The sequence below is a fragment of the Mirounga leonina genome, unplaced genomic scaffold, assembly GCF_011800145.1.
Source record: "Mirounga leonina isolate KUSES-001 unplaced genomic scaffold, KU_Mleo_1.0 Mir_166, whole genome shotgun sequence".
Classification (NCBI taxonomy): Eukaryota; Metazoa; Chordata; class Mammalia; order Carnivora; family Phocidae; genus Mirounga; species Mirounga leonina.
This window is the reverse complement of record NW_023270418.1, coordinates 4,076,989-4,089,685: the sequence shown is the minus strand read 5'-3', so window position 1 is coordinate 4,089,685 and position 12,697 is coordinate 4,076,989. Positions and strand designations below refer to the sequence as shown.

Sequence of the window (12,697 nt, the reverse complement as noted above, 5' to 3'; positions counted from 1 at the left end):
ATTAAGGACACCTTATACTAAACAGCAGCCATCTGACAAGATTAAGGGGAAATAATTGGTGTCAGTAAATAAGCACTTCATCAATATGAGCACAGCTATAAGCAATTTATGACATATTGAGAAATAATCATAGCATCACAATTCTGGTAATAAAAATACGTTGGGTGGAAGTTGACATAAATTTGTACGTTGGCAGGAAATTCAACAGCTTTGCCTACATGCCCGGGTATGAATGGTGCCAAGTATTTCTTGTGATAACTTTGTTGGATCAATGAAATTGTGCTGATGAGGCAATGAGGGACCAAAAGTGGTTTTGGTCATTGTACTGACAGAATCTCTGTGGTTTATGTTTGCCTTGAAAGTTATTTTGGCCAACATGATGGACAAGATATTTTTCAGGCAGCTACTTTTGACTTAAATGTCATTTTGGCTTTGAAAATTAGTTGGTTTGAGTTTTCTTTTAAGGTTCAGCAAATGGTAAGGCATAAAAACTTCCTTGATTCCAGTCAAGGAAAGAAAGAGAGTAAACAGATGTTAGAGAAGTTTTAATGTACTTCCATAAAGACGGCAGAACAGGAGTTACAGCGTGATTAAGTCTGTTAGGTGGTTGTAGATATTTTGCAGGTCCCCAATAATAAGAATTCATGAATCTCTAATTATATGACTCAGCTACCATCACATGCTGCTGCTTCCTGTTTTATTACCAACCAGTTTCTTCTGTTTATAACTTATTATCTTACATTTATCTTGACCTAGGCTCAAGATTACTTTGTGACACACTTTTTTCACCTTAGCTGATAACTGGTCAATTCCCTCTAAGGGGCTTAGTTGCAATTTCCCAGATCAAATGTGATAAGCCCAAATTACATTTTTGTTAGAATTTGTGCATTATAAATCACTCTTTAAAGCCTAAGCCATTACTCTGTACTTTCTGTCCCTTTACAGTGACTAGAAAATGGTGATGACTAGAGGAGGTTTGGATGTCATTGGATGAAAAAGATGGCAGAACTTCACACCTGGCCCTGAACCAGTCACAGCCAGCTGGTTACATAGGGAGAAATAAGCTTTCATAATGTTGAACCATTTTTTTTGCAGTGTTGGGGAGGTACCTTGATAATATACACTATCTAATTCAGAGAATGTACACTATACCTAGAAGTAAGATACTGACATAACAACCACCGCAAAAACTAAAATATGTGCCCCTAGCTTTAGTATCAGAGAATAGGTGGTAAAGAAACATACAAAAGCTGGTGACATCTAAGTACCAAGCTAAAATCACTAAGTGTTGAGGTAAAACTATTTAGCAAAACTACCCTCTAAAATAACTTGAAAGACATTTATGTGGTCATAGCCTTTAGAGACTAACGCTTTGAAGAAATGATTAGACCAAGGTAGACTTATAAGAGAGATGGAAGGAAATCAGACTTCCACAAGGGAGAATTACTCTACCTATATCCTTATAACTAAGAGTCTTAAAAACCTCATTGGATGGATTTCTGCTTATGTCCATCTTTATTCCATATTATTAGTATTACGCAAATTTAAAAAAAATTAAACCCTTAAATTTCATCAAAATTTACTATTTATCACAATAGCACATTGAGACATTCAGAGCAATACTTTCCTATTTTCACAAATGTGGTTACAATTGGTCAAGGTCTAGGTCCTGCAAATGTCATATTCAAGATGAGACTTTGTGATTCTTAGTTCAGTGCTCTTCCAGTAACTGTATAACAAAAGGATTCAATTTTTTTTTGTTGGTCATCCTATGGTTCATAGCACAGATCTTTAATTAATCACTCTACATTTGGACATCTGTGTGTAAGATGCTACTATCCACCAGAAAGCATCCAAGTAGAAAAAAACCCATTGAACAGCTAAGTAGACATATTATCTCAGCAAGTTGATGTCAGTTATCTTCTGTCTTCAGCCACCATATTACTGCTTTAATGGGCACACATAAACTAAAAAGACAGTTATAGGAATGGAGGCCACACATAAACTCAGTATCAGGGACTCTACTTTCCAAGACTAATCTAATCATCATTATTGCCTTAATCTCTGACATGCTAGTCACAGAGAGCAGTGTGAAGTCTGCAAATGACATCAGTTCTTGAGTGAACCAAATGGAAAGCTGATTTCACTAGGGCCTTTAAAATAAAAACACGTATTCTGGTTATGGATTTGTTTTTTCTATCCCCTGGACTTTGACCACCACTTTCTGAGGGCTTACTGAATACTTGATGCACTGGAATGGGATCCCACATAACATCACAGAAGACTAGAGGACCCACTTTCAGCAAAGAAGGTGTGTTTGTGGGTTTATGACTGGGGGATCCACTAGTCGTATCACATTCGTCTCTATCTGGAAGCTACCAGCCTGATAGATCACTGGGACACCCTGCTGAAAGCACAGCTGAATTGTCCCCTCTAGGGAGATATTCTGAAAGGATAAGATACTATCCTTCAGGACACTGACTATATATTCAATTCAAAAAAATTTTAGCCCGTAGAAGAAATAGACTTGCATTTAGAAACTAAGCATGGAAGCTGGAGTGATCTCATTATCATTCCTGATGACTTTAGTGGGATTTTATGCTTTCTGTTTCCACAACCGTGGACTATGTAAGGTCAGAAATCCTGATCTTTAGAAGGAAATTACTTTCACCCAGGACATATGAAAGTATCATATGTAAGTACAATTATAAAATTTGGGGGAGCCTGGTGGCTCAGTTGTTGGGCGTCTGCCTTCGGCTCAGGTCATGATCCCAGGGTCCTGGGATCGAGCCCCACCTCGGGCTCCCTGCTCGGCGGGAAGTGTGCTTCTCCCTCTCCCACTCCCCCTGCTTGTGTTTCCTCTCTCGCTGTGTCTCTCTCTGTCAAATAAATAAATAAAATCTTTAAAAAAATATATAATTATAAAATTTAGCTGCTTCCTGGGCATATATGGCTCCTTTTGTTTCTAGGACTTTTACACAAGAAGAGGAATCACTCCCTAGGTAGAGGTAATGGACCCTGATAATTATGAGAATGTAGGGCTGCTGTTTTACATAATGGGACACAGGAAGAAATGCATGTTAAACTCAGTTGTTCCATTTGGATGCTTATTACACCCTTGACCAATTGTACCTGCAAATTTATAACAACAGCCATATTCTGAAAAGAGCAGAGGGATCAGGGCTCAGGCTCCCTTGGAAGCAGGGTTGAGGTAATTTCACCATGCAAGATACTAAGGCCACAGAGATGGTAGCTGAGAGCTGGGAATCTGAAAATAGATAGTGGAGGAGGGAGATAAGAAGCATAATTTTTAGCCCTGACACCAGCTGTAATTTGTCCAATTCATGTCTGTTTTGTATGGTTCTCCTCAGAAAGAAAGGCCCGTTTGCATCCTTGAGGAGCAGCTCTCCAAATGAATATGGAAAAGTGAATCAAAATGGTTGCCAGAGGTCAATTGTTGTAGACGCGGAGATTCACCACCCAGGTCTTTCAAAACCATGTTTGTTGCCCACCTGCAGTTTGCGTAGTCCCCAGACAGCCTCCAACGTCCAGGTCTTTTAGGTCTACCTCACTTGCAGACAGGTGCCTTGTTTGGGGGAAGCCACATACAGTGACTGAGGGGGTTGGGATAGACAAGCCCAGCCATTTCAGCCTCTGCGGGACACACTGAGAGGCAATTCTCACATGCAGAGTCACAGTATAGACCGTCCTGCTTTGCAATTAAATTTCTTCCTCTATCCAGTCTTGTTTGGTCCACCTTCCCTTTTTACGGGTTGATTTCTAATAAGCTCTCTGTTCCTCAAGCTGCATCTCACTGTATGCATCTGGAGAATCCAATATGCAAGACATGACTAATAATATTTCTCCCCCCACCCCATCCCATCACCAACCACTCCTCCCACAGTTTTCCTTATGTGTGAAAGTTGCTCAGAAAACAACAAAAACCTCGGAAGAATCGTCCTTGGTGACTCTCTTCTTCTCATACTCCACATATAATATTTTGTTTGCTATCTCTTCATAATTACCCACAATTTTGAGTGGTTACTCACAATTACCTCCAAAAGTATTACACCAGTCCAAGCCACAAGCATCTCTTGCTTAGATTATGGCAATAGCACCCTAACTAGTCTCTCTGCACTGACATAATATCAAGAGTGATCACTTCACAATATAACTTAGATCTTCCTGCTTTTTGGCTGAAAACCCTACAATCATGGTAATCAAAACCTGAGACAATGCCCCCATATAATTTGGCCTTTCATTATTGGCTTAGTCTATCACATGATTTTATGTTCTGGATAACTGAAGTTGCATTTGTATAACAAAAAATCAAATTGACTATATACATAGGTTATGTGGAGGGAGGGGATGTATTCATATAAATGAGATCTAGAAATAGATACAGATATGTGCTAATTCATTGACTCAGCTTCAGAATCTGACTCCTGATAACCCAAAAAGCAAAGATTGTAATTCTTCATTTCACAGTTATTACTTCTCCAACAATCTTTATTTCCCAGGTTAAAATCCTTGTAGCTACCTTAGAATTAAAAATGGTATCTTAAAGATTTCACAGAGGAAGTTCCTTAGTCCTGAAGTTAAATGCCACCTAAAAACTCACAATATAATTTAATATGAGATCCAGAATTAAATCAAAATTGATGATTTCTGTTAGGCAACACCTTGTCTTCAGGCATATAGCCCCAATTAACAATGGAAAGAACAAATGAATTATCTGGTCAGGTTGACCTCTATCACCATGGGCCATATACTTAAGTTGATTATATTTTCCCCAAAGGCCCTATGTCTTCATATATTTTATTCTCATTTGTGAACATCACTGTATAATATTCAAATATGAAGTCAAATTTAAGCAATGAAAGTAACGAATAAAATATTTGATAACAGTAGGAGCTTAAACTAGAGACCATAAAGAATCCATGGTGAGTAGAATCTTCATTATTATATATCATTTTTGGCTATGAAATTGATCGGCAAGTTGAACAAAAGATTATATTGGCTGTATCAATTTAGTTATCTTTCTTTCTGAAAGCATTTTCTACACTCTACCCTAAAGTAAACAAGGTCACTAGATGCTCTAACCTGGAATCAGTCCAGCTCATTCATCTCATTTAGCCATTTTATCTACCCAGCTGTATAAAACAAAGAGGGGAATGATGGAGTTTTCATTTGATTAAGTGAAATGGATGTTAAAATGATTGGTGATAATAATAATACAAAGAAGATGAGAGAGAAGTAGAAGGAGCAAGGGGAGGGAGAAAGAGGAGTAACACTTCAGAGACTGCTTCTTACCATGCACCATGTACAATGGTAAACATTGCAAATAGAGCACATCTACTCTTCACAACAAACACATTTTTATTAACTTCATTTTAAATATAAAAAAACCCCTAAGGATCAAGGTTTTTAAAAATAACTCTTCAAAGTTGAAAAGACATTAAGTGACAAAAACCAGAATTCAAGCACACATCAGCTTGTCTCCTAAAACAACTTAACCTTGATCTTACACAGCTTTTTTTATTCATTAGGGCATCACATTTACCCAAGAGAACCTATTAAATGATAGATATTTAAGTATAAAGTGAAGATAATGCTATAAAATGAGACTGTCTTTCATCACGATCTTTGACTTTTATATCTAAGCTTAATAAAAGATGAAAATACTGTAGTTGGAGAAATCTAAATTTTAACGCTACTCAAATTTTAAGGTTAATGTATTTTATTTTCCTGTATTACCAGAAGAAAAGCATCTCTAGTTATAATTTTATAAATGGTCTTTATAATTTAGCCAAGAAAGTAAATCATTAATCTCAATATCTGAACTAATTTATCCTGTTTTCTATTTCTTTGTACTTTTGTCTTCCTGCATGTATTCAACTCATTAAAGTGACGTTAATTTGAATTTCATTTTTTTTTTAAGGTCAAAGCCAAAACAAAGATCCTGTGGATCCTGTAGACTATTTTGAGAAGAGGGCATAGATCTTAATTTATTAATGTCATTCTATAATTTCAGATTATTATTGACTATGGGTAAAGTCCAACATGGACCAAGATTCTCCCTCTCCCTCTCCCAAATAAAGATTTGCTTTATTAAATTAAAGTTAGATGAAATGAGTGAATGATTGTGTTATCATTAATTTTATCATAATCAACAGATTTTTAAAAAGGAAGTTCTTTTTCTTCTACATTTCTAGTAATCAGGACGAATGAATTCAGGTTAATTATCAGGCGGTAGGTTAGGGCCAGTATGCGTTATGGTTTGTAGAAATAAGCTTACCCTTAGGCATGGCTAATGAGAAAGGAAAATTATATGTTGGCTAATTGAACATAATAATAAAAAATAGTAAAAGGATATAATTCATAAATGAAAAAAATCTTTAAAAATTTAAAAATAAACACATTTAAAAATGCATTTATTCAATAATGCTAATCCCAATAAAGAGTATATGTAATTAAATAATTTAAAAAGTTTCAATCCTGGACATGTAATTTGTTACTATTTTCACTAGGTCTGCATTGATAATGACCCTTCTCCATTCTCCACCATTCAAATTAAGTTCAGTAAAACTGTAGGCTAAGGCATTCCATGTTTGGATACGTCTACAAAGAGTGAAATAGTGAGCCTATGATTCATGAGGTATCTGGTTCAAGCCATTTGTCCATAAGCTGCCAGCCAGATTCTTTATTTACCATCTGCTCTTCTACTGCCTAGTATTTTTGGCAAGTGGCTTTTATTTTTTCAGTAATGATAGGCTAGGTGTTTCTGATCATGACTTAATTGATCTCTCTCAGCTTGATCCCCTGCCTAATCGAGAAAATAAAATCTTTTACTCTTATTTCCTACTTGTTTTCTCTGTAATTAACCATAGACTCACAGTAATTACAATAAATTCCAGGTCACTTCTGCTTAAGCAGTCTTTAACTGATCCTTCACAGGCTGCCACAACTCTATACCATTTATGTTAAATATGTATCCTTATTTGAGGATATTTGACTTCCTGGTGTTCTTAATTCCTCATCACTCATCCATATTAAAGTGCTCAAATGGTTAGTACTATTGATTAGGCAATTATTATTCAAGATAGGATAAATCTATTCTAAGGTAGAAATGTATTATGTGTCCTACAACACACAAACACACACATTTAAATAGAGCATAATGAGATTTCCGAGTTGAATTCTGAAGCGGTGTCTATACACACATACCCATAATATCAAGGAAGACTGGCAAGTATATATAAGCTACATATGTCATGATATTAGGGAAGCTATGTACAGGCTATATTCTACTAAATTGAGAGCATAATGTCAACATCTTTACGATATTCTGTCTACCCATCTTATTGTCTTTTATAAGTACACTTAGAACAGATATATTAGTTCTTTATCTTTTTTTTTAACCTGAAAAACTCCTATTTTTCTCTTTAGTAGGAGAAATCTCCTCTTTTTTTTTTTTTTAAGATTTTTATTTATTTATTTGACAGAGAGACAGCGAGAGAGGGAACACAAGCAGGGGGAGTGGGAGAGGGAAAAGCAGGCTTCCCACGGAGCAGGGAGCCCAACGCAGGGCTCGATCCCAGGACCCTGGGATCACGACCTGAGCCAAAGGCAGATGCTCCATGCCTGAGTCACCCAGGCACCCCAAGAAATCTCATCTTTGACTCCATTTTTTAAAGTTACCTCAGGCAGGCAGTGGCTAACATTACATAATTCCAATGCTTTGTCTTTTTTATTTATCTTTCAAAACACTGGCCATCAAAAAGGATTAACTTAGACCGTAGTTTGATTTGGCTTAGACTCAGAATTTTATTCCAAAATGATCTTTTTAAGACACAATGTAATTTGCTTTAGATTATCTATATTCTCAGCTTTTCGTTTATCTATGTTTATTTTAACCAAAAAACCAACCAGTTAGGGGTGCCTGTGTGGCTTAGTCGGTTAAGCATCTGCCTTCGGCTCAGGTCATGATCTCGGGGTCCTGGGATCAAGCCCCACATCGGGCTCCCTGTTCAGTGGAGGGTCTGATTCTCTCTCCCTTTGCCCCTCTTCCCGCCCCCACCCCAGTTTGTGCTCTCTCTCAAATAAATAAAATCTTTTAAAAAATTAAAAAATTAAAAACTTACCAGTTATTTTTTATTATTAGAAAGGATAAAAAAATCTACAAACCGTTATTTTAGTCTCCCCAAGTTAGAATCATAACATTTAAGGAGCCATTTACTAATTGGAAACATAGAACTAAATTTCAAAGACCTTTTTTCCCTGTGATCCAAATTCCAAATAGTAAAAATAGCAAGGTTGAAGTGAGCAGGTTCTTCAATGTTACAAATGTCACTTTCTAAGTTAGTCTCTTTTTTCAACACAAATGGATAAGAGCTTTTTTTTTTTTTTTTTTTAAACTGTTGATTCCTTGAGTGCTTTGAAATGGAACCTGCCTATTTTGATATATCCATTTTCTTTTGCCCTATCCTATCAGTTCTCTGGTGCATAGGAAAGTTTATTTAGCCATCAGAACCTATCATTCTGCTCCCTTCGCTTTTCAAGGATGTGCAGCTTCATGTGAGGCTAAGAGTATTCATAATAAAGACAGCCGCTATTGCCATTTATTGGGTACTTACTTTATGGAGGCCCTGCTAGCCATTTTGGATATATTATTTCTAATCTTCACAACAATCACAAATGGTAAATATCATAGTCTCTGTTTTATAGAAAAGCACAAAGAGCCTCCAGAGTTTGCACAACTAGCCTATGATGACATGGCTAATAATATGGACTGGATGTGAACAAAGTCTGTCTCTCTCCAGGACCCATTAAATTTCCATTCAGCGGCAGCCTCATTTCCATAGGTGATGTCATTTCTGTTCTTCACCTTTACCACCCACTGTCTAATTTCTCATCTTTTTAAGCTATATATATCCTATTTCTACCTTTCTGGACCCATGTATCTACATATCTATGTATCATCTACTGGCAATCTTAGATTTATTCAGTAAAAAATAGTAAAATACCTTCCTTGGATGGGATAGAAAGCTGTCTTTAGAATCAAGTTCTGTAATCTGCATTTATAATTCTGTGTACCCAGATATCATATTTCCTGGACTACTGGTCCACTTTCTAGATTCCTGTCTTTAATGTAAATGGTAGATTACCATTTTGGATCCTTGGCTGGATCCTTGGCTACTCACTTAGATGAAACAGAGTGCCTTAACTTTGATCCTCATGACTCCCTGCTTCAATATTTTCTTCTTGATGAAAAGGCGATTGGAATAATGACAAAAGTTTTGACTTTTATATTTAGACAGGCCTGAATTTGGAGGTCCATCCATATTGTAGCAAATGGCAAGATTTCATTCTTTTTTTTATGGCTGGGTAATATTCCACTGTGTCTATGTATCATTCATCCATCAAAGGATACTTAGGTTATTTCTGTATCTTGGCTATTATAAATAATGTTGTATTAATCATGGGGATCCATATATCTTTTCAAGTTAGTATTTTCATTTTCTTTGGATAAATACCCAGAAGTAGAATTGCTGAATATGGTAGTTTTATTTTTAATTTCTGAGAAACCTCCATACTGATTTCCATAGTGGCTGCACTAAGAGCCACCAACAGTGAATGGGGCTCCCCTTTCTCCACATCTTTGCCAACACTTGTTATTTCTTGTCTTTTGATAATAGCTGTTTTAACAGGTTAAGTAGAATTCATTCCAGTGATGCAAGAGTAATTCAATATTTGCAAATAAATCAATGTGATACATCACATTAATAAGAGGAAGGATAAAAACCATTATGACTACCTCAAACGGTTGCAGAAAAAACATTTGACGAAGCACAACATCCACTCATGATTAAAAAAAAAAAAAAAAAAAAGAATTCTCAACAAGGAAGTAGCAGAAAGAGAAATTAAGAAAACAACCCGTCCCCTGGAGCACGGCTCCACTGCCTGGGCCCGGCTGGCACCCCCAGTCTTACCCTGCAGTACTGGCCGCAGCTCTACTGGGGAGAACAAGGCCAGCTCCACCAGGACAGCAGGGGTCCTGGGGCTGGAGCTGCAGCAGGCGGCACGTGCCTGTGGCAGCTGGTTGGGAACCCCTCCCCCGGAAGTGGTGCAGGGTGGCCCCAGTGTCAGCGGGTGGTGGGGCACCCATGGAGGGGGCCATGTTTAATGGGGTTTACATGCTGTGGAGCCCAACCAACAGAGCTGTGAGGCCAGTGCTGTCCAGCACACCTCTGGTGGACTTCCTGATGTAGCTGGAGGACTCCATGCCCATGACCCCAGATTCAGGGACTGGTTACAACCTGAACCACGCCAGCTTTGAGGCCTCCATCCCATGCATAACTCAGCTCATCTCCCAAGCTGCCCGGAGATTCATCTCAGAATGAACTGCCAACCATTCCGTACAGCACTGCAGAACGAAGGGCCCAGTTTCTGGCAGCTCCCCAAGCAAGAGCAAGGACCACACGTACACTCTAACCATGGAGGACTTGACCCCTGCCCTCAGTGAGTATGGCATCAATGTGAGGAAGCTGCACTCCTTCACCTGGGCCTCCCAACCTAAATGTACTCATCTGTCCCTTTGTCCCCATGCCAGCCTGTTTTCATAAAAAACTCTATTGTGACAGGAAAAAAAATAAGAAATAAAAAAACACAGTCCCATTTACAATGGTACCAAAAAGAATAAAATAACTAGGAATAAACTTAACCAAGGAGGTAAAATACCTGTGCTCTAAAAATTATAAGACATTGATGAAAGAAACTCAGAGTTTTGTCATGAATCAAAAGTGTAGAGATCAAAGTACACTTTGAGGTATAGAAATACATGACGCTATCTTATTAATGAAATGGAGAAATAAAAGTATTGTTGATATGAAGCCTCTGTTAGTTTAGAAGCAGTGTCTTGGTCTTCCAGCAAAGTCTGGAACTTTGAAGTTTGAATGACTTCTTGAGATCATTTAGCATGGCTAATTTTCTCATTTGTGTTTATCAAAGGTTACGACAGTGTGAGGTTATTATTCAAATTAAGCAGAAAATAAGCCAAGAATTTAGTTCTTCAAACCCTTAGCCTGGTTTACTCTCTAGAATATTCCCATTTATTCATAAAAGCCTATAACACATTATTTCTAGACAATGGGTATGGTGACCACACACACATCTTAATAATAAAAACAAAGTTTTCACAAATAGGGTGATGTTATATCCGACTATTTTTCAATATCTTCTGCTATATAAAACTGGTCTCCAATTCTCAAACTAATTTTTAAATTTCTTCCCCTCAATTATTTTTGTTGTGCTTTTTTTGTTTGTTTGGTTTTCTGGTCTTTCTTCTCCTGGAGAAAAAAATTAGTATGGGATCAGTGATATAATATATACTTTTATACCTATAAGAATTACCAAGTACTTATTGTCTCTAGCTGAGATCTATAGCATAAAGAGAATAAAGTAATGTAAATAAAAATAATTATGGTAAGTTACATCTGTGCAGTGACCCTTGAACAACACAGGGCCTAGGAACACCAACATCCCCACACAGTCAAAGCTCCACATACAACTTTTGACTCCCCCAAAACTTAACTACTAATAGCCTACTATTGACCAGAAGCCTTCCTGAAACAGTTGCTTACCATATATATTGTATGTTATATGTATTTTTTACTGTATTCTTACAATAAAATAAACTGGAGAAAAGAAAATGCTATTAAGAAAATTATAAGGAAAATATATTTTATAGTACTATATTGTGTTTATCGAAAAAAATCCATGTATAAGTGGACCATGCTGTTCCAACCTGTGTTCAAGTGTCAACTGTATATATAATTTTTACATCTTTCAAAACACTCTGATGAATTTAATCACATCTAATACTCATAACAGCTATGTGAATTACTTACCAATCAGGTAAGTAAATCTTGAAGAATGTTTACTCAATGGCAGTGATGATACACCAGAGCTCTGACTAAAGCCTGAGCACTTTCTAGGACTCCCCACCAGTGCTTTTTCAGGATCTTAGCATGTGTGCACCCCTCACCTCCTCATGTTCAGGTCTCCTATGCAATTTAGACTTACATGTGTGGATTTAGTTGGCAAGACACAGAATAGCAGATGGAACTAAACTATATTGTGATAATACAATGTGGCACCAATCCTTTTATCCAAGCAACTTCAATATTAGGCACCATATAACCTATACTCTGTTAATCCCAACATGACTTGGTCCCTGTAGACTATACTGAAACACAGTGACAGTAGCAATATTCTATTATCTATGAATGGTTAATGATCCAAACTTGTTACTATACTGCGCTCATGGTTCTCCAGAGACCCATTTCCTTCCACAAACCCTGACCTTGTCTTCAGACACTGAAGCAAATTTTTTTTTTAATTTTCCCTAATATAGCATAACTTTGTCTTTTGACTACAGGTTTTAATTTTGGAAACAGACAGACTTCATTTGGCATTCAATCTGCTGATAAAAGTTGATGACCAAGTACAATTGTATGTTATTAATTTCATGTTGTTACTAAAATAAATAAATAAATAATAAATAAATAAATGAAGTATTTTAGGACTCATCCCATAAAATCTACAAAAAAAAAAAAAAGAAATAATTTAAGAGCTCTATTGACCAGCTTCTCTTTTTTTTTTTTTTTAAGATTTTATTTATTTATTTGCGAGAGAG

The 12,697-nt window shown here is 36.8% G+C and overlaps 1 pseudogene; it reads left to right on the top strand.

Annotated features, from left to right (window-relative positions):
* Positions 1–218: 218 nt before the first annotated feature.
* Positions 219–10,625, top strand: LOC118016245 (annotated as a pseudogene).
* The last annotated feature ends 2,072 nt before the right edge of the window (positions 10,626–12,697 follow it).